Source organism: Typopeltis vanoorti, chromosome 1, assembly GCF_054136105.1.
Source record: "Typopeltis vanoorti isolate ZY-2024b chromosome 1, IOZ_Tvanoo_1.0, whole genome shotgun sequence".
NCBI lineage: Eukaryota > Metazoa > Arthropoda > Arachnida > Uropygi > Thelyphonidae > Typopeltis > Typopeltis vanoorti.
In genome coordinates this window covers 33,667,537-33,690,543 of record NC_143549.1, presented here as the reverse complement: position 1 = coordinate 33,690,543, position 23,007 = coordinate 33,667,537, and the positions used below count along the sequence as shown (strand labels likewise).

At 38.1% G+C, this 23,007-nt stretch overlaps 1 protein-coding gene across 4 annotated transcripts in view; it reads right to left on the bottom strand.

Annotated features, from left to right (window-relative positions):
- Window positions 1-23,007, bottom strand: part of LOC150109878 (chorion peroxidase-like) — a 221,110-nt gene that overhangs the window by 86,641 nt on the left and 111,462 nt on the right. The gene's annotated exons all lie outside the window — the stretch shown is intronic.

The following is a 23,007-nucleotide window of genomic DNA, read 5'->3' as shown; positions in this document are numbered from 1 at the left end:
ATTTAAATTTAGAAGAGATTATAAACAGTTTTATTGTGCGATATCCCTGTAGAGCAAACATTTAATTAATATTAAATGTTTCTGTCATTTTACATCAATGTTTCTCTTGTAATAAAAACAAAATAGATTGGAGATTTTCTTATATTTTGTCTTATAATCATTGGGAGTGATATTTAATTGTTTGCCTCAGGGTGCGATCTAATCTGGCAATGGCCCTGGTCTCTATCATGTCATCCCTCTTCCTCCTATCTACTAGACTCTGCAAATTGCATCTTCTCAACCTTTCCTCATATTCAACATTCCAGAGATCAGAAACTACCTTAGTCACCTCTGGACCCTTCCAAAATCTCATCATCCTTTTGAAAACTAGGTGCATAGTAGTCCATGTGTGGTCTAATCAAGGCCGTATACAATGGAACAAGAATCTCCTTACTTCTACAAGTCAGTATCCTCCGCATCATTCCTAAAATTTGTTATGTCCTTCTCACAATTTTGGCAATTTGTCTTCTAAACTTTAGATCTCCACCATCACTCCAAGATCTTTTATTTCCTCCACTTCTAGCAGTATATCTCCACTAAGCATGAATTCTACATCCCATCTTTATTTCCATATTTTAGAACCTTAGATTTTACAATACTGAACTGGCATTTCCCCCCTCCCTCCCCATGAATTGATAATGAATACTCCCATAATATTACAGTAATCTCTCAATTATTTGACCTTCAAATAAGCAGACTACCCGTTTTCTTGAAGAGGTCAGGATGTCAACTGACAACTGGAACAGAATTGTGTAATTCTCATTTAACTGACCGGCAAATTGGATTCCTAGCATGACCTAATATTTAAGAGATACCTTTATTTTTTATTTTATTTTTGGAAAGGAAGTGGCATTATATTTTAATAATCTGATATTATGAATGTTAGAACACTTCAAAAAAAGTGGTCAACTCAAGCCAATCCAATATGAACTCCCATGTTATCTTTGGTCTGTCATGGATCTTATGTTCTTGTGAGATCAATGATGAGGGAAATGTTTTTGCTTTATTCGGATATACGACGAGGAGGAGAAGTTAGTTTTTTGATTCATAAAACTGTCAAAAGATAAGCGATGAAATTTCAACTATAAATAGCAGAATTGCTCTTGTCAGACTGAAAGGAAAAAATCAATAAATGTATCAATAATGCAGGTCTGTGAAACTACATTATTATATGATGAAGAATATATTAATGACCTCTATGGACAAATTAACTCAGTGATAAAACACATTTCAAACAAAGACTATCTCATTGTACAAGGAGACTAGAATGCAAAATTTGGTATAGATACTGGAAGGAATTTTCTCTCCCTTTGTGGCCCAATTAGTTTTAGTAAAATCAGTAACAGAGGATACAAACAAAGTGGAAATGGACTTCACCTAATGGATTTGCTTGCAATTTAATTGATTATATACTTGTTTGGACAACACATAAACCATCAATTAACCTTTCTAAGACTAGATCTTTCCCAGGAGCTGGTACTGACAGTGGCCACAACACAGTTATTGCTAAAATTAAATTAAAAAATTGAATCTAAAATTAAAACAAATAAAAGGTAACCAAAACCAAAGAAAAGATATAGTGATCAGAAGGGATTTATATTCTCTGATATCAGAATATCAATATCTTCCTAGAAGAATTCATAAGTATTGAAAATAAATACAAACTATTTTCCAAATCTATTTTAGAAGCAGCTAATACCATAATAGGAAAATCTCACAAGATAATCAAATCTTGGATTATAGAAAACATTTTACAACTATGCAATCAAAGGAGAACCTTAAAATCCACTATAAAGAAGGATGATGATAGCAGGGGAAAATATAGAGAACTAAAAACAGAATAATAAGAAAAAATTAAAACAGCTAAAACCATCTGGATTCTAAATAAATGTGGAAAGACTGAAACTAAAAAGAAACAACCCTAGTGCTTTCTAAATAATTAGGAGATTAATAAAACCCTTCACTGACACAAACTGATCAACTGAGGATGAAAATGGCAAGCTTTTGACTGGAAAGGATGAAATCTTGCAGCATTGGCAGGGTTACTAGGCTAACCTTTTCTCAGGAGATAGTAGCCTTAATAATCAAAGCCATGAAGACATAATACAAATGACACTGGATGAAGGGGATTTCTCTATTTTAAGAGAAGAAGTATAAGCAGCAATTAATTCTCTGAAGATGGGAAAATCACCAGGCATAGATGGAATAACTTCAGAGCTACTGAAAGCAGGGTAAAGACCTATCATAGATGTCTTGATCAGAATTTTCCAAGATGTGTGAAACAACGAATCGTGGCCTAAAGATTGGTGCACCTCTGTTCTGATTCCTATTCTTGAAAATGGAAATAACACAAAATGTAGCAATTATAGAACTATCAGTTTAATTAGTCATCTAAGCAAAATTTCCTAAAAATCTTACTTTCTAGGATCGAGGAAAATAAAAAGTATACTTTCAAAAAACCAAGCATGATTCCATAAAAACAGGAGTACAATAAATCGTTTATTTACAATACATGTAATTGGAGAAAAATATATTGAACATAAAGGAGAATAGTGTGACAGGAAGGGTGGTCAGTGTGTTGCCCAGGTATGATTGTGGTGAAATGAGGCGGAGAGCAAGGATTATGAATGATATTCTGGCTGAAATGTGTGAGGAGATGGGAGTACAGTTTGTTAATGTGTGGAATGAGTTTGAGGGACGAAGTGAGCTGTATGGGAGCGATGGACTGCATTTGAGTGGTTATGGTGTGAGTCGCTTGGAGAGACTGCTGCTGGAAGGTAGAGAAGTGAATAGAGAGAATGAATCAGATCAAGAGGGGAGTGATGTGGAAGAGCAGGAGAGTAAGACAGGAGAGATTGAAGGAGTGGAAATGAATGTGGAAGTGAGTGGTATGAGTATAGATAATGAGAGAATGGGTGTGCAAGAGGAGCAGGGAAACGGGGAGGCTCAGGGTGGACAGGGATACACAGCGTGAGAAAGGTGGATGCTCCAAGAGGAGGTGAGAGAATGTGTAGGCAGGAAAGTAATGGGATGATCAGGGATCAAAAGGAAACAGATGGAATTGCAAAGGGTTCTAAAATGAAGAAGCAGAAAGGGAAATGGCCCCAGTCCAGCATGGAGAGATCACATCGAGTGAGTGGTATCAGTGGAACTAGCCGTAGATCCAGAAATGAGTTGTTGTGTTTGTATACCAATGCTAGAAGTATAAGAAACAAGGCGGATGAAATGGTTGCACTAATTGCGTCTGTGCACCCAGAGATTGTCGGAATAAGTGAGACATGGTTAGATGAGGATGACATCCTGACAGGAATAGAGATGGAAAGGTATGATGTGTTTCGTGAGGATAGAAGGGGTAAAAAGGGAGGGGGAGTGCTATTGATGATAGAGAAAGAGTTATGTCCATACAAGGTAGAGATGCAAGTGGGAAATGGGGCCAGTGGTTTTGAGGCAGTATGGTGTGAGATAGAGGTGAATAGAATCAAATACTTGGTGGGATGTTGTTATAGACCTGGTAATGTGGATGGTGGTGATAGTGAAATGTATAGTCAAATAAGCCAAGCAAATAAGAAAAGGGTGATCATTATGGGTGATTTTAATTATGGCAATATAGACTGGAATGAAGAGATAGCAACTGGAAGTAAAGAAAATGAGTTTCTTGAGTTTTTGAGGGATAACTACCTCAGACAGTATGTAACAGAGGGCACAAGAGGATTAAGGGTCTTGGATTTGGTCATCTCATCGGAGGATGTAATTATCAATGAGGTATCAAATCATCCACCAATTGGTGAAAGTGACCATGAGGTGATTACTTGGGTGGTTGCCAGCAGTGCAAGGACCCCTGTGAAAAAAGGGTATATGTGGAACTACAAGGGGGGTGATTATGAAGAGCTCAGGAGACAGCTTGCAGGTGTAGCATGGAATGAGGAGTTAGCTGGAAAAGAGATCAATGCAGCTTGGGGGATTTTCAAAAAATATTTAGTGGATGCAATGTCTAAATGTATACCACGGGTGAGAAGGTTAAATAAGTTAGGTGTGAGATGGATGAATAAAGAGATTAAGCATGCAATACAGAGAAAAAGGGCATTGTGGAGGCAGCATAAGAGCAGTGGAAGTAACCAATTTCATGAGTTCTACAAAGACCAGGCAAGGAGAGTGACTTGGTTGGTGAGAGTAGCTAAAGAGAGGTATGAACAGCAGTTAGCTAATGAAGCTAAAAAGAATCCTAGGGAGTTCTTTCGATATGTAGCCAGCAAAAGAAAGAATGATTATGGAAGGATGACATTGATTGGAGGAAATGGTATAAAGACAGCTGTTGCAGAATGTGTGGTGGAGATACTTAATGAGCAGTTCATAAAGATCTTTCAATCTTGTGAATGTGACTTCATGGAGAGATTAAGAGCAGTTGATGATGGGGAGGAGAGACTGACTGTAAATGAGCAAGAGGTGTTTGGGGAGTTGAGTAAACTAGATGTAAATAAGGCTGTGGGACTTGATAATATATCACCGCGTATTCTGAAGGAATGTGCCAGAGAGTTGACACCTGCCTTGACATATTTTTTTAATACGAGTCTTGCACTTGGTCAAGTCCCTAAAGAGTGGAAGGAGGGCAAGATTGTGCCACTTCATAAAGGAGGTGATCGAACTCAAGCATCAAACTATAGGCCTATCTGTGTGTCGGGTGTTGTGGTTAAGTTGTTGGAGAAGCTTGTGAGAACTAGAATCCAGAGTTGGGTTGACAACAATGGTATAATCTTTGATGGACAGCATGGATTTGCTAAAGGGAGGTCGTGTTTTAGTAATCTACTTACTTATTACAATAAAGTGACTGCTTCCTTGGACAGAGGAGAAGGATACACAGTAATATACTTGGATTTCGCAAAAGCTTTTGATAGAGTGCCTCATGATAAGTTGACAGTCAAACTAGAGCAGATGGGGTTGGATATTAGATTAGTGCATTGGATTGGAGACTGGCTATCTGATAGGTATCAACAAGTTGTGTATGGGGGTGCAATATCCAGGAAAAGGAAAGTCACTAGTGGAGTGCCTCAGGGATCTGTTTTAGGGCCATTACTATTTAACTTGTATATTAATGATATTGGTGAAGATTTGGATGGAGATATTCAGTTGTTTGCAGATGATGCAAAGTTGGGACGAACCATAAAGAGTAGTGAAGATGTTGTGGCCTTGCAAGAAGACTTGAATAAATTGAGTAATTGGGCAAGCAAATGGGGATGTGAGTTCAATGTTGCAAAATGTAAGGTTTTAAAATTTGGAAAACAAAGATGGGATGCAGAATTTATGCTTGGTAAGAATATATTGTTGGAAGTAGAGGAAATAAGAGACCTGGGAGTGATAGTGGATAAGGATCTAAAATTTAGGGGTCACATCGCCAAAATTGTGAAGACAACACAAAGACTTCTGGGAATGATGAGGAGGACACTGACGTGTAGAAGTAGGGAGATTCTTGTTCCATTGTATAAGGCTTTGATTAGGCCACACATGGACTATTGTGCCCAGATTTGGTCACCGGGTTTTCAGAAGGATTAAGAGATGTTGGAAAGGGTCCAAAGGAGAGTGACTAAGGTAGTTTCTAACCTCTGGAATGTCGAGTATGAGGAAAGATTGAGAAGATGTAATTTGCAGAGTCTGGTGGACAGGAGGAAGAGAGGAGATATGATAGAGACCTACAAGTTGGTAAGGGGTTGCTATAGGATCAATGGTGGAGAAGTTCTACAGCGAATAGTGGGAGATCAGGGGAGAACCAGAGGTCATCCCTGGAAACTGTATAAAGAGGGTGTGAGTAGGGGAGTGAGAGGCAGGTTTTTTTCGTGCAGAGTTGTGAATGATTGGAATGCCTTGCCTGAGAGTGTGGTGTCTGCAAGGAGTTTGAATGTGTTTAAGACCCGGTATGATGAGATGTGTGTGAGATAAAAGGACCTCCTAGATGAGTCTTTGACTCCATGAGGTCTTGTTTAATAATAATAATAATAATAATAATAAGAAGAAAATACTATGTCACAATTTTATAGATATACGGGAAGCCTTTGATTCAATCAGAGAGAAGGAGCTTATTGTTCCTCTTTATTGAGCCTTGATAAGACACCATTTTGACTACTGCATGCAAATCTGGGTGCTAGGGTTTCTTGGTGGTGATGATGAGAAAGAGGTGGAGAGGATCCAGAGAAAAGTTACCAAGATGGTAGCAGGTCTATGGAACAAACCTTACAAGAACAGGTTGAAGATTTATGGGTTACAGAAACTGGTTTCTGTAACCCATAAATCTTCAACCTGTTCTTGTAAGGTTTGTATCACCCCTTTTCTGCCTATTTTTTGTGGGTTACAGAAACTGGTTTCTGTAACCCACAAAAAATAGGCAGAAAAGGGGTGATATGATTAAAACATATAAATTACTGAAGGGTTTTTACAAGATTAATTCAGAGGAAATTTTTCAGACCAGGTCTGTTGGTGGGAGAACTAGGGAACATCCATGGAAACTGAGTAAGAGTACAGTTGGCAAGGGTGTTGGAAGTAGGTTTTTTGTTCTTGGAGAGTAGTGAACGAGTTCTTGACATGATGTTTATTGCAACTCCAAGGAGTCTAAGCACTCCTTTGAGTTGCCTGTAATAATCATCATCATCATCATGCATATCAAGAATTCAGGCCTAGTGTGGCCTATTCTGGCCATAGAAGTCATCGTTGAATCTTTTAAGAGAACGTCCTGGTTTTCTTATTCCTAATGGCTTGTACTTTAAGGCTTGTTTTGGTAATCTTTCTATTTTCATTCTTTGAATGTGTTCCATCCATTTATGTTTATATTTTTTAATTTAATTTTTTCTGTTACTGATTCTTGGTTTAATTCTTTCATAATTTCTTCGTTTCTTTTGTGATCAAATAGATTATACCCTGCAGTTTTTTCTCATAAATTTCATTTCTGCTGTTATTAATCTTTGTTTGTCTTTTTGTTTTATTGTTCCAGATTTCACTTCCATGCAATAATACTGGTAATTCTTGTGGAAAGGTTTAGACGTTGGTTATGCATTTTTACTAACTAGCTTAAGGAAATGACAATGTATACTAGGATATACATTAAAATAAATTTTAATACACTTCCAATATTTCGTCAATGTCACGTTGCCATTTTCACAGGCACTTAAAAACAAGACACATGCATGCAAGCACAACAAACAGTAAATGAAGATGAAGCAGGAAGCTATTCTTTCTTCTAAAAGTCCTAATGGTGCCCCCTAGCAGGCAATGTTGGTATTCTTGGGTGATTGGGCTGAAGATCTTCTGACGTAGGTTTCTCAAATTTGGGGCAGTCTCATGCAACCAAATTTGTTGAGGTTTGGATTGTTTCTTAGCATTGAGGCTGATTCCATGAAAAGCCTTTCATATTTGAATTTACTACCGTGTATTATCGTGGCTTTCTTCCACCATATTCTATGGCGGGTATCCAGCGCATGGCCTGCAAGACAAGGGTGGCTGTATTGGTGAAACCAGATGTAGTCCTTGTGTTCTGAAATTCTGATATTAGCTGTCCTGCCTGTTTGGCCAAAGTAGGACAGCTTACAGCTGCAAGGGACCTGGTATACACCAGGTAGGTCTGGGGGGGGGGAAGGTTGGTCTTTAGTAGAGCAGATAAGGGATGCCAATTTTTTATATGGTCTGTAAGTCTTTTTTTTTTAGGATTTTTGTAATTTTTTCAGAGGTGCCTCGGATATAGGGTATGGTGATGGATTTAGAGTAATCATTGTTGTGAGGGGGGGGGGGGGTTACTGGTTTCAATATTTTATGGATTTTGGGGGGGGGGGGTAGCCATTGGCTGAGAAAGTGTTGAGAATGCGATTTAGTTCTGTGGTTAAGATAAGTTTAGCCCTGTTGTGTAGTGTCTTAATGACTCCATATTGTTGTCTGTTGGGGGGGAGGGAATTGTTGGTGAATGTATCTGCCTTTATGGGTGAGTTTTCTATAGACTGAGAAAACCAATGTTCCATCACTAGTGCGATTTTCTTTAGTGATTTCTCATAGAAATCATTAGTGTGATTTTCTTTAGTGATTTCTCATAGAAATCACTAGTGTGATTTTCTTTAGTGATTTCTACTAGAAATCACTAGTGTGTTTCTAGTAGTAGTTTCTTTATCACTAGTCACTAGTAGTTTCTTTAAATATCTACTAGAATTAAAGAAAAACAAGGAAATAATAATCACCAAAGTGGATAAAGGGAATGCCACAGTATTGCTTAACCAAAAGGATTACACAGGTAAGCTTAATGCTCTATTGTTAGATCGGGCTACTTACCTTTCTTACCGAAATGAGTACAATCCCACCAACTCACAAATTAGAAAACTCCACAGGCTCCTTAAGAAGGTCACTTCTTGGCCTGTAGAAGTCACTAACAAATTAAAACCATTTAACTCCATACCCCCCCCCCCCTCCTGTATTTATGGACTCCCAAAAGTACATAAGGAAAATGTGCCATTACGTCCCATAGTTGATGGCATTGATTCCCCCCACAACGCTCTCGCACACTATACTGGCAACACACCTTCACACATAAAAACTCAGCCCACTTCAAAGCCAGCACAGAAAACCTTACACTCAAACACACTGACGTAATGGTCAGTTTTGATGTCTCCTCCTTATTCACAAATGTCCCACTCAAAGAATCCTTAGAGATAATCCAAGCTAAATTTCCTCCCGATATCACAGCCCTATTTCAGTTCACAATGAACTCAGCTATTTTGCTTGGCAGGGAAAATTCTACAAACAAATAGAGGGGACAGTCATGGGTTCACCACTCTCCCAACCCTTGGCCAATTTCTTTATGGAGACCTTTGAAGAAAAAGCCTTAGCCTCTGCCCCACAAAAACCAACCATATGGCTTCACTATGTTGATGATGTGTTTGCTATTTGGCCACATGACTCCGATGCACTCCTCTCCTTCCTAACACACTTAAACAACCAACACCCCAGAATGAAATTCACCCTGGAAGAAGAAAAAAAACAACTGCCTTTCTTTCTTAGACACACTAGTCACCCGCCAGCCTGATGGAACCTTGGTTTTCTCAGTCTATAGAAAACCCACCCATACAGGCAGATACATTCACCAACAATTCCACCCCCCCCTCACAACAATACGGAGTCATTAAGACACTACACAACAGGGCGGCTAAATTTATCTGTTCAAATGACAATGCCCTAACCACAGAACTAAACCACATTCTCAACAGTTTCTCAGCCAATGGCTACCCCCCCCCCCAAAATCCAAAAAATATTGAAACCAATACCCCCCCCCCTTCACAACAAAAATTATTCTAAATCCATCACCATACCCTATATCCCAGGCACCTCAGAAAAAATTACACAAATCCTAAAAAAAACATAACCTAACTTCTAGTTACAGACCATATAAAAAATTGGCATCCCTTATCCGCTCTATTAAAGAACCCCCCCCCCCCCCCCACCAGACCTACCTGGTGTATACCAGGTCCCTTGCAGCTGTAAGCTGTCCTACTTTGGCCAAACAGGCAGGACAGCTAATATCAGAATTTCCAAACACAAGGACTACATCCGGTTTCACCAATACAGCCACTCTGGACTTGCAGACCATGCACTGGATACCCACCATAGAATATGGTGGAAGAAAGCCACGATAATACACCATAGTAAATTCAAATACGAAAGGCACTCCGCTAGTGACTCCGCATGGAATCATCCCCAGTCCTAAGAAACAATTCAAACCTCAACAAATTTGGTTGCATGAGACTGCCCCAAATTTGGAAGTAGACCTTCAGCCCAATCGCCCAAGAATACCAACATTGCCCGCTAGGGGGCACCATCAGGACTTTTAGGAGAAAGAATAGCTTCCTGCTTCGTCCTCATTTGCTGTTTGTTGTGTCTTGTTTTTAAGTTCCTGTGAAAATGGCAACATGATGTTGCCGAAATATTAGAAGTATATTAAAATAAAATAAAAGGAAAGAAAAAGAAAGAATAATTATGGAAGGATGACATTGATTGGAGAAAATAGTATAAAGACAGCTGATGCGGAATGTGTGGTGGAGATACTTAATGAGCAGCTCATAAAGATCTTTCAATCTTGTGAATGTGACTTCATGGAGAGGGATTGAGAGCAATTGATGATGGGGAGGAGAGACTGACTGTAGGTGAGCAAGAAGTGTATGGGGAGTTGAGTAAACTAGATGTTAATAAGGCTGTGGGACTTGATAATATATCGCCACGTATTCTGAAGGAACGTGCCAGGGAGTTGACACCTGTCTTGACATATTTTTTTAATACGAGTCTTGCACTCGGTCAAGTTCCTAAGGAGTGGAAGGAGGGCAAGATTGTGCCACTTCGTAAAGGAGGGGATTGAACTCAAGCATTAAACTATAGGCCTATCTGTGTGTCATGTGTTGTGGAGTTGTTGGAGAAGCTTGTGAGAACTAGGATCCAGAGTTGGGTTGACAACAATGGTATCATCTCTGATGGACAGCATGAATTTGCTAAAGGGAGATCATGTTTTAATAATCTACTTACTTATTACAATAAATTGAATGCTTCCTTGGACAGAGGAGAAGGATACACAGTAATATACTTGGATTTTGCAAAGGCTTTTGATAAAGTACCTCATGATAAATTGATAGTCAAACTGGAGCGGATGGGGTTGGATATTAGATTGGTGCATTGGATTGGAGACTGGCTGTTTGATAGGTATCAGCAAGTTGTGTATGGGGGAGCGATGTCAAGGAAAAGGAAAGTCACTAGCGGAGTGCCTCAGGGATCTGTTTTAGGGCCATTACTGTTTAACTTGTGTTAATGATATAGGTGAAGATTTGGATGGAGATATTCAGTTGTTTGCAGATGATGCAAAGTTGGGATGAGCCATGAAGAATAGTGAGGATGTTGTGACCTTGCAGGAAGACTTGAATAAACTGAGTGATTGGGCACGGAAATGGGGATGTGAGTTCAATGTTGCAAAATGTAAGGTTTTAAAATTTGGAAAACAAAGATGGGATGTAGCATTTATGCTTGGTGAGGATACATTGTTAGAGGTGGAAGAAATAAGAGATCTGGGGGGGGGCGATAGTGGATAAGGATCTGAAATTTAGGGGACACATAGCCAAAATTGTGAAGACAACACAAACGCTTCTGGGAATGATGCGGAGGACACTGATGTGTAGAAGTAGGGAGATTCTTGTTCCATTGTATAAGGCTTTGATTAGGCCACACATGGACTATTGTGCCCAGATTTTGTCACCTGGTGTTTTCAGAAGGAAGAAAAGATGTTGGAAAGGGTCCAAAGGTGACTGACTAAGGTAGTTTCTGACCTCTGGAATGTCGAGTATGAAGAAAGATTGAGGAGATGCAATTTGCAGAGTCTGGTGGACAGGAGGAAGAGGGGAGATATGATAGAGACCTACAAATTGGTAAGGGGTTGTTATAGGATCAATGCTGGAGAAGGTCTACAGAAAATAGTGGGAGATCGGGGGAGAACCAGAGGTCATCCCTGGAAACTGTATAAAGAAGGTGTGAGTAGGGGAGTGAGATGCAGGTTTTTTTTTGTGCAGAGTTGTAAATGACTGGAATGCCTTGCCTGAGAGTGTGGTGTCTGCAGAGAGTTTGAATGTGTTCAAAGCACGGTATGATGAGCTGTGTGTGATAAAAGGCCCTCCCAGATAAGTCTTTGACTCCATGAGGTCTTGGGTAATAATAATAATAATAATAATATGTCTGATTACAAGAATCTTGCAGTCTAACCGATACACAGAAATATATTGAAGAACACAATACCATTCTGTAATGGTGATGTTTTATCAGCAAACAACCTCTATCCCACTTCTGTCAGTTGAAAATGTGCATTAGGTACAGACTACCAACAATGACATGTTTATTCCAGTCACTGGTTCAGCAAATCTCAGTTTCATTTGTTTCATGCTAATGGGAGGACCAGGGATATGCCTTGCAAGCTGGTAGAAGTAGTGCTGGTGTAATAGGTGAAGTGTTTGCTTACCAAAACCAACTGTCATGCCTTCTTGTAAATGCATTTATACCAGAGGCACCTGCAACTTCAACAAGCATCTATATCCCAAATAATCACTTTTCTTCTCTCAGCTTCCATATAATGAAAGCTAAATTTCCATATAGTGGGGAGAGAACATGTGGATGCCCTCATGTTCTCAGCTGACCTTCCAAATAATGAAAAATTAACACTCAATATCCTATAACACCCTTTCAGAAGATTATAAACCTCTAGTATATCACCCTCTCCTTTCTCTTGTTTACTGGTGTCCGCAGTTCACATAATCTCAATCTGTAATCTGCATTCCATAATACAGATATCATCTTCATTATTCTTTTCATCCTTTCCACAGCTTCTTTATTCCCTTCAAACTCAGGAGACCAAATCTGCACACAGTAGTCCAAGTGCAGATCAAGGCCTTGTAAAGAGGTAAAATGACATCCTTATCCTTAACATATTTTGACATTAGAATTACCCTCAAAGTTGTAATTGCAATTTCTGCTATATGAACTTTGAATTTAAAAATTCCTATCCACCATAACTCCAAGATCTCTGGCCTCATCAGTTCCTTGTAGCATAATCCAACCAATTATATTGTTGGGATTATTATGCCGGTGAAGCATCATATCCATCTTCTTCTTATCCCACAGGTTGTGGGACAAGAGGAAGATGGAGAGAGACGATGTGGTTACAGCAGGACATGGTGATGGAATGCATAAAGGTGAGGATGAAACAAGCAGGAATGGAAGTCAGAGTTAGGATGAGGGAAATGGGAGTGGTTAGAGCAGGGAATGTTGGTGCTGGTAGAATGGCCTCGGAGGCATGGGGATCATTACGTTTGTATACAAATGTAAGGAGTATTCAAAATAAGAGAGCTGTGTTGTTATGTTTGTACACTGAGATTGTTATGTTTGCACAAACATAATAATCTAGAGTAATCTAACAATAATGTAGAGCAAGAGTGAAATGGATGAACAGTGAAATCAAGCAAGCTTTGTTGGGGGGGACAAAAAAAAGTTATGGTGGAGGTACAAGAGACTTGGTGGTGATCAGATTCAAAGAGTATACAGTGCAGGCTACTAGAAAGGTGAGGAGCATGATAAAGAAAGAAAAGGTGCAGTATGAGAGGAGATTGGCTGGTCAGGCCAATGTTAATTCAAGAGAATTCTTCTGCTATATGGTACGCAAGAGAAAGAATAATTATGGCAGGTTGTTGAGGTGTATCAGGTGTTGATTGGGCTAGACGTTAATGAGGCTGTGGGAATGGATGTGGAAATATTCTTGAGGAACATGCACAAATTTAGCTACTGCCTTGACCTTGTTATTTAATGAGTCTTGCAGCAAGTCAAGTTCCTGAGTGGAAAGAATGAAAAACAGTACCACTCCATAACATTCTAGGATAGAAGTTTCCAACTGGTGAATGGTCATGGGAGCAGAGTGATTGTTGCAAAGGATATAGTGGAATTACTGAATGAACCGCTTATCAGCATATATTATACTGGTGTAAATGATACTGTGCAGCATGAAGAAGGGAGGCAGGTATTAGGAGAACTAGAAGTGAAATCATCAGAGATGTATCAGGTGTAGATTGGGCTAGACATTAATAAGGCTTTGGGAATGGATGTGGAAATATTCTTGAGGAACATGCACAAATTTAACTACTGCCTTGACCTTGTTATTTAATGAGTCTTGCAGTGGGTAAAGTTCCTAAGGAGTGAAAAGAATGCAAAACAGTACCACTCCATATCGTTCTAGGATAGAAGTTTTCCAATTATAGACTGTCTGTATAACTGCAGTTTTAATCAAATTGTTGGAGATTGATTAGGAATAGAATACAAGATTGGATTGATGGAAATAGTATTCTTTATGATGGTTAAAGGGAAGGTCTTCTTTTAGCAATTTACTTGCATTTTATGATAAGGTAACATGTTTAAATAAGGGAGAATCATATAGTAATGTCTTTGACTTTGCAAAAGTGTTTGATAGATTACCACATGATAATTGGGAAACTAGCTGCAGAGAATTTGAAAAGATAGTATATTGATTAGATGGATTGGTGACTGGCTATCTGAATGATACCAGAAAATTGTGCTGAAATGTTGAAAATCAGAAAACTGTATGATTGACCAGTGTCTCAAAAAAGGAAGGTAACCAGTGTCATGCCCCAGGGTTCTGTTCTTGAGTCCCTGCTGTTTAACTTATTTGTAAATAATATTTCATGTACACTGACTGGGAATCTTCAGATGTTTGCTGCTGATGCAAAGTTGGAGATAATTATAAGCAGTGCCACCCTGTGGGTAAGAGGTGCCTTTGTTTATAGTTATATTTCAGTGCCCCTATACAATAGAATTTGTAAAGTAAAATGAAATTTTAAATAAAATGGTGCCCCTCCTGATCAGGTGCCTTTGTACTGGGCACAACCTGCACACCCGCATGGGGCAGCCTTGATTATAAGTAACACTATCGATGTTAATTTCCTTCAGGAAGATTTGAATAGACTTTTGACTTGGACAAAGGAGTGGGATTGTAGTTATTAATAAGTGCAATGTAATACATAACAAGAGTAACAAAAATAGTAATAGATAAGAAGATCTTAGAACAGGTGATTTCATTTAATTACCTAGGATGTATGATCATATATGAAAATGAAAAAGATATAAACGTAAAAATTGCAAAATATTTAAAAACAACAGGTGTAATTAACTCTATATTTAAACCAAACCTAGTTCAAAAACAAACCAGACTAAAAGTATACAATACATTAGCCCTACCAGTGTTAATGTATGGAAGCGAAATCTGGACAATAAAACAAAAAGACAAACAAATATTAACAACAGCAGAAAAGAAGTTTATGAGATTTGGGAGTGATGGTTGACAGTAGACTGAAGTTTAGAAATATTCCAACTGTTGCAAAGACTGCACATCACTGTGCCTCTATGATAAGACCTACACTAACATGTAGGGATAAGGAGGTGGTTGTGCCATTGTATAAAGCACTGGTCAGACCATACATGGACATGTGCTCAGATTTAATCATCTAGTTTTCAATGGGATGTGGAAAAACATTGGAAAGGGATGAGACAATATTAGGACTCTGGAGTGTTGGATATGGAGAGGTTGAAGGAACACAAAATGCACAGTTTGGTGGATAGCAGGAAAACAGCTGATGTGATAGAGATGTTTACATTAGTGAAGGTATTAAAAAGAATAGAGGGCAAGAGGGGAAGAAACAGAGGCCATCCCTGGGCTATGTAAGAATGTGGTGAAGAGGGAGAGAGGTGAGGAGTAGATCTTTTACAAGGGGATTTGTGGATAAATGGAATGCATTTTTGGAATATGTTGTTAACGTAGGGAGTATTAAGAATTTTAAGATTCAGAATGATAAATATATTGTCAGTTGAATAAACTTCCTACAGTGAGTTTGTCAACTCCATGACGAGTGTAATAATAATGATAATAATAATTATTATTATTTGAACATTTGCCTCTGGTTATTACATAAGGGTATCTGCAATCAATTAAAGTTATTCTTTCACATTCAATGCCACTTTTACAGCATGATGATAAAATCCAGCAAAGCCAATTTTTTATATTTATACTCTGATTTAGTTTTTGATACAAAATACTTATAAATTGTAGACCAGAAAAAGTTACATGTTGCTGTTTCACATGATTTTCTTATACATCTCTGACACTGAATAAGTAACTGATTTCTGGCTATGTCCAGGTATTGCTTAATTTTTTCCAGTTCAATTGATCATGCTGTGATATCACCAATCTGCTTCTTTAATTTATCACATTCTCCTACTCTGTAAGTGAAACATTGTTTTTGTTCTATGAAGAATGTTCCTGACTAACCAATCCCTAGATCAAAACAACATAACTATTTTCCCCAAGTGGTCATGTTTTATTTGAAGTAACTTATAGTTGAAGCATCGTGGTGATGTTTTCTATTATTAGTCTGTGAAATATTGTTAAATCCAGCATTCACATCCAATATGTTGCATAAGATAGTTGTTTATTGGTGGCTTGAGGAAATCTAACTCCTTACTCACATTATGACAAACAATATTAAACAGGAATTGCATGCGAAAAAGAGGCTATGGAAGAGATATAAGGAGACAGGTGAAGAGAAGATGCATGAAGAATATAAGACACAGGCCAGAAGAGTGACTAGTGTGGTAAGGAAAGCGAAACTGGAATATGAGAGGAGATTGGTCCTAAGATCCAAAGAAAATCCTAGGGAATTTTTTAACTATGTGGCCAGTAAGAGGAGAAATGACTGTGGAAGAATGATATTGTGGAATAAAAATGGGAATAGAGTGACTGATGCAGAGGACATAGTGGAATTATTCAATGTACACTTTATTGGAGTATTTCATCCTAGAGGAGTCGGTTTTAATGCTAGAGGGATAGGGCAGGTTTGAGGTTTAGAGGTACAGGAGGAGAGTGTGTTTCAGATACTGAGTACTCTGGATGTCAGTAAAGCTTTGGGACTGGATGGTATTTCATCACGAGTTTTGAGAGAATGTGCTAGGGAACTGACAGTGCCTTTAACCTGGCTTTTCAATGAAAGTCTGGCTGCGGGAAAGGTGACCAGGGAATCGAAGGAAGGTAAGATAGTGCCATTGCATAAGGATGGTAACAGACTGGAAGTGTCTAATTATAGGCCAGTTTGTGTGTCATCAGTAGTTGTTAAGATCTTGGAGAAAGTAGTGAGGGACCATATACAGCATTGGGCAGATGAGAGAGCAATGTTATCTGTGAGAGTCAACATGGATTTGTGAAAGGGCGCTCTTGTTTTAGCAATATGCTAACCTTTTATAATAAAGTTACAAGAACATCAGATGAGGGAAAGGCATATACTGTAATTTTCTTAGACTTAGCGAAGGCATTTGACAGGGTGCCACATGATAAGCTGATATTTAAGTTGCAGCACATGGGTGTGGATGTCAGATTGGTCAACTGGATTCAGGATTGGCTGTCTGATAGGTATCAGAGTTGTGTATGGTGGAGCAGTTTCAAGGAGGCAGAGAGTTACAAGTGGGGTCCCACAGGGCTCAGTACTAGGACCTATATTGTTTAACCTTTATATCAATGACATTGCCAGTGGATTGCAAAGGGATATTGAGTTGTTTGCGGATGATATCGAAGCTGGGAAGGAATTATTAGTAATAGTGCAGATGTGGTAGCCCTGCAAGAGTATTTGAATAAGCTAGATAGATTTGCAATTGAATGGGGGTTCAGTTTAATGCAGCAAAATGTAAGGTCTTGAGGTTTGGGAAACATCGATGGGATGCTGCATACTCTATGGGAGGAGTTATACTGGAGGAAGTAGGGGAGACAAGAGATCTGGGGTTGATGATTGATAGAAACCTGAAATTTAGGGGACATATTGCAAAGGTGGTGAAGGTAACACAGAGGATTGCTGCAATTAGGAGAAGGACACTGACCTGCAGAGATAAAAGGGTTATTATTCCATTGTATAAGTCTCTGATCAGACCACACTTAGACTATTGTTCTCAGATTTGGTCCCCAGGATTTGAAGGGGATAAATTATTGTGGAAAGGGTACAAAGACAGATGACAAAGATGGTTTCAGGACTGTACAATTTTAGTTATGAGGATCGGCTGAGGGAACGTGGACTGCAGAGTTTGGTAGATAGAAGGAGAGGTGATATGATTGAGACTTTTAAACTGTTGAGAGGTGGTTACAGGGTTGACACTGGGGAGTTCTTTCGTTTGGTTGAACAGCGAGGAGTGATGACAGGAGGCCATCCCAATAAGTTACGAAAGGAAACTGTGAGCAAGAGGGTGAGGAGTGGTTTCTTTGCATGGAGGGTGGTTGAACCATGGAATGCATTGCCTGATGGAGTGGTGAGAGCAAGAACTGTCAATGAGTTTAAGGAGTGGTATGATAGACTTTGTGTTTCTTAGGGGGGGACCTCCCCTCGATGAGTCTTGACAGACTTTATGTTCTTAGGAAGGACCTCCCATGATGAGTCTTTTGACCCCATGGAGGCCTGAATAATAATAATATTTCTTGCTTCTAGTCAGTACTTTCATGATTAAAGTCAAATAATTATTATTATTATCATTATCATCATCCATCTCTCAATGAACAGGCTTATCTGCCTCAACATTTCATCTTAATATCATCTCCTATATTTCCTTGCCTGTAGCCTACTAAATATCTAAAATTTGTGTACAACTCAACATCACACCAGTGCTTCCTTCAAGTTCCATGTGGATGGGATACAACTCTTCTATAACAACTCTAATGCAGTACAACCATCAGCAAATATAAATCTAACTCTGAAAAGGCTATATGCAAAAATAATGCTAAATGTCGAGTCTAAGTCCTTTTGAGGACTTAGACTCGACAAATAGCACCACTACAATAATAAAGTTAACCATTGTGCATTATTCTTCTCTTACAACTCCTAAAGGAATTCAATCCTGCAATACCAGAAACAGCATCCTATATACTACCTCTAATATTTTACCAGAAATCATATGCATATCCTTAAATAACTCAAATATCCTCTGGTGTTTATGATGTCACTGAACAGTTAGCTCTCCAGGCCTAATACCTGCCCAATATTGTCTGTACATACATTACAGCTGGCACCTATTACAAAAACTACTTACTAATACCCTATTGACCAATTAGCCTCACCTCAGTCCTATAAAGTAAAGGAGAAAGTAATCAACAATATACTTCTTCTTTGATATACCCAGAGACTTCATGACTGCCTGTATGGATTCCTTTCCTCTATGTATATGGCAGATCTAGTGTACATCATCCGCCTCTACACACATCTTACGATCCTTTGACATTTACATACCATCTGAACAGGTCTGGCAACGCTCACTAAACTGTCATCGTTTGGTCTGCTTTCACTCTGATAACTAGTTTCTGTCTGGTCTATGACTGTACTTCGTGGAGAGATGCCTTCTCTTCAGACTACTGGTGCAGGAATACTCAGGGCTCTGTTTATCATGTACTCTATTTTTACTAAACATAAATGATATTCTCTCATGGACTAATAACCATATCCATAATTTTTCTGAATATAATATACTCTTTTTTGTTGCACTACCTTTCCCCAGTCCTGAAGATACTTTCAGGTGAAAACTTTGTTTGCTCACACTTGGATAAAGGATTAAACTAAACTTATTATATAATATACTCTATTTCTCAACTAAAAAATTAGTGCGCAAATGTTCCAAGATGCAACTGCCTTCTATGACCAGTGCTTCAAACAAATGTTTAGTTTATGCTATTCTTTGATGTTTTAAGGATACTTGTGACATAAAGACTGAATAATATATGCACATAAACACAAGAAAGATATTTAATTAACCAAATATTTTGGTCTGGAAATAGCAGACCATATTCAGTGGCACCACAAGAACAGTTTAAAAAAAAAAAAAAAAAACAAGGTGGAATACTAACAATATAGATCATTTAAAAATAGAACAAGCGGCATGATGTTATATCACTAAGTATTAAAGGGAATATTTTAAGCAGAGACATGATTGAAATAAAGATATTAATTAATAATATTAAATAACATAAAATTAATATGAATGAGTTATCCTGATTAGACTTTCCGAGATTTTTGATATAGATATACAGTCATTCCGATTCAGGTTAGGACGATGGAGTAAGGCCTCTACACTTTCTTTGAATAAACATTCAAATTTATCAGAGGATCTATGTAAGAGGCGAGTTTTTGACTAAAGGATGTTGTGGTTAGTTTCAATCCTGTACTGAGCCAATCCATATTTTTCAGGTTTGTTGTGATGAATGGAGGACTGATGTTCTTGGATTCTTTTTTCAAGAGAACGTCCAGTTTGTCCAAAATAGGAGAGATCACAGTTTCAGGGAAGCTGATAAATTCCAGGAAAAGATACAGTTGAGCGTTTGTCTTTAGGAGAAGAAAAATGGGAAGATAATTTGTTAATACGTGAATACGTAGCTGTTAACTCATATTTCTTCAGAATTCTTGTGATAGGTTCTGAAATCCCAGAGAAGATGCAAGGAATTGGAACTCGACATATTGAATCTTCGTTGTTTTGTGGTGGATTAGAAGAATCGAGAAGCTGTTGAGTACTCTTTTTGGAAAAGCCATCGAGTTTCATGTGTTGTTGGATAGCAGAAAGTTCTTTCTGTAGAAAATTAGAAGTAGAACAATTAGTTTTGGCTCTTCTGATTAGACATTTTATGATTACTGTTTTTTGACAAGGATGATGGGCTGATTCTTTAAGAATATAACGACCTGTAAACATTGGTTTCCTGTAAACTGTAGTTGTAAGAGTATTTGAAGGCGACCGGATGAGGAGAACGTCTAAAAATGATAACTTGTTGTTTTCTTCCATTTCCATAGTAAACTTTATATGATGATGTAAAGAATTGATACTGTTTAAAAAAGAAGGTAAGGAGTCTTTGTTGTGCGGCCATACAGTAAAGATGTCATCTATATATCTTACCCAAAAGGATGGTTGAGGGAAAATAGATGAGAAGAGGACTTTTTCTAGATGTTCTAAATAAAAGTTGGGTAAAGCAGGAGAGAGAGGACTTCCCATGGCCGTTCCTTCTACTTGGCTGTAAAATTTGTTTTGACATAAGAAATATCCAGAGTGTATTACGAAATCTAATAGTTTTGTAATGTCTTCTGGAAAGATGTCAGCAAGTAATTTTAGTCTCCTTGAGAGGTACGTTTGTATATATTATTCAGTCTATGCTATTCTTTGATGTGGTGAGAATAACACTGCTTCTATGCTACCACAATACAGCCCTGCCATTTTGTTAAAAATGAGTTTCGATTCATATTTCCTTAACTCTGACAATACACAAATCTCTCTCTCATCACCAATATTTATTTCTAATCATTCCTGTTACGAATATGTCACTTTACTTTTAGAGTGGTAAATGAGTGGAATAAGCTGCCAGAGTCTGTTGTGCGTGCTATGACAGTGAGCGAGTTCAAGGCAAGGTATGATAGATACTGTGAGAATGTTGAACAGCTGTGTGAACATGATGTTTAGGGCCTCCCTCGATGAGTCTAAGGACTCCTGGGGTAGCCCGTGGTAATAATAATAATAATATATCATATCATTTTAATCATCAGCTTATCAAAATCATGGCACTGTTTTCTCCTCATGACATTAACCAACTCAGTCTATCAATTCTGTACAAAACTCAAATCTGTATTATCTTAGAATACTATTCTCATTTTTGGGATTGCGCATGAAGGACCATAATAAAAATTTTGATTCTGTTCAGCGGAAGACAGCTGAACGTTTCGGCTAGAATGTACGCGTCAGCTTTTCGTCTCTTCCATGGATGCATCCATAGATACTGCTCCACTGACTTCGAACCCATTACGTTTTCGTAAAAATTTTCAAAATTTTACAAAAGATATATGTATATCCTAAGAGAATAAGCTCATTTGGACTGCATAATATATAAATATTACACGTCAATAAACACAGGGACAACAGCGTAGTACTGAATGACTAATAATCATTAATAAACACTAAATAATATCTTCTTCTTATTATTATAATGGTGTCAGAAGACTCATAGCGGGAGATCCTATATTGATATACTAACCATTATTCACACAATACCTATCATACTTCTCCTACATTCACTGACGAAGCACTTCACAATCACAACAATATTCATAATATTTCTGTAAACAAAATATAGTTTTGTTACGGAAAATATTATTTTAGGTGATTGAAAATGAAAGAAAAGATGTATAAAATAACGTTATGCCGATAAAATTAAGATATTTTAGTGTATGCAGAATATATTAGTAGCGGTGCTTGTAATTTCACAACAGGTAGCTGACTAGCCGCGCCATTGGTTCATGTCATCGTGGCGGGGGGGGGGGGACTGCTTACTGTTCAGCAGCATGAAGAATCGGCAAGATGTACAATATCTGTAGACGTTTTTTATATTATATGAGTGCAAAGAAATAATCATCAAGGGGGGGGGGAACTTCATTATACCGTATTATTTAAGAAAGTTCTTTCCAGTCCGCAATTAATGAAAAAACTTCTCTTTGCTGTTTGTGATACCCGGCTATAGTGAAAGTCATTTCACTCAGTCACAACTGAGAGAATACAGCCTATGCTCGACTGATATGAAACAAACATCTGAAGCAACGACTGAGAGAGGAATTGATTTTAATATATGTAGCAGAAGATAAGTAAAAAAAAAAATAATAATAATAAAAATAAACATGAAACAAATGGGAGAATATAATGGAGAATTTGAAACAATTATCTTTAAGAAATAAAGAACAAATGGCCGTGTTTTCTGATTTCCTTATATGTTCAAGTAGGACCGACGCATAGTATTTTTCTGATGTGTGCGATTAATGTTCGGCGCTTTCCAAAAAAGATTTTTGAATAAAGTGTGAATAAAACGAACAAGAAATGAAAAACGGGTGCAAAAATAGAGGGTGAAAGAATTGATAGTTGTGGCGGGTACGAATTAATTGAAAGGAGATAATTTTGTTATGAGAGAGGACTTGAAAGTATTGTTCAAGGTAACGAAAGAAAAGAGTGACAGAGTTAGGATGGTGAGTTTGTTTCCGCGGTATGACAGAGAGGAGTTTAGGAGGGCCATAATCGCAAATGACCTTATGCGCAGGCTATGCAGACGGTGTGGAATGAGTTTGATGGGCGAAAGGATTTGTACAAGATGGATGGCCTGCATTTACAGAAAATAAATTGCTGAATGAAGTGAAAATGGATGTGCAGAACCAGGGAAACTAGAACTATCAAGGGGGGAGGGGTGTATATGCGGACATCAGTGAGACAGTTGAGTGTAAGAATCTATATAATGTACCCGAGCCAGTACTAAGGACAAGAAATCAGAATGGAAATAGTTAGAATAACGCATCAAGATAGGGGTAGGACAAAGGGAAC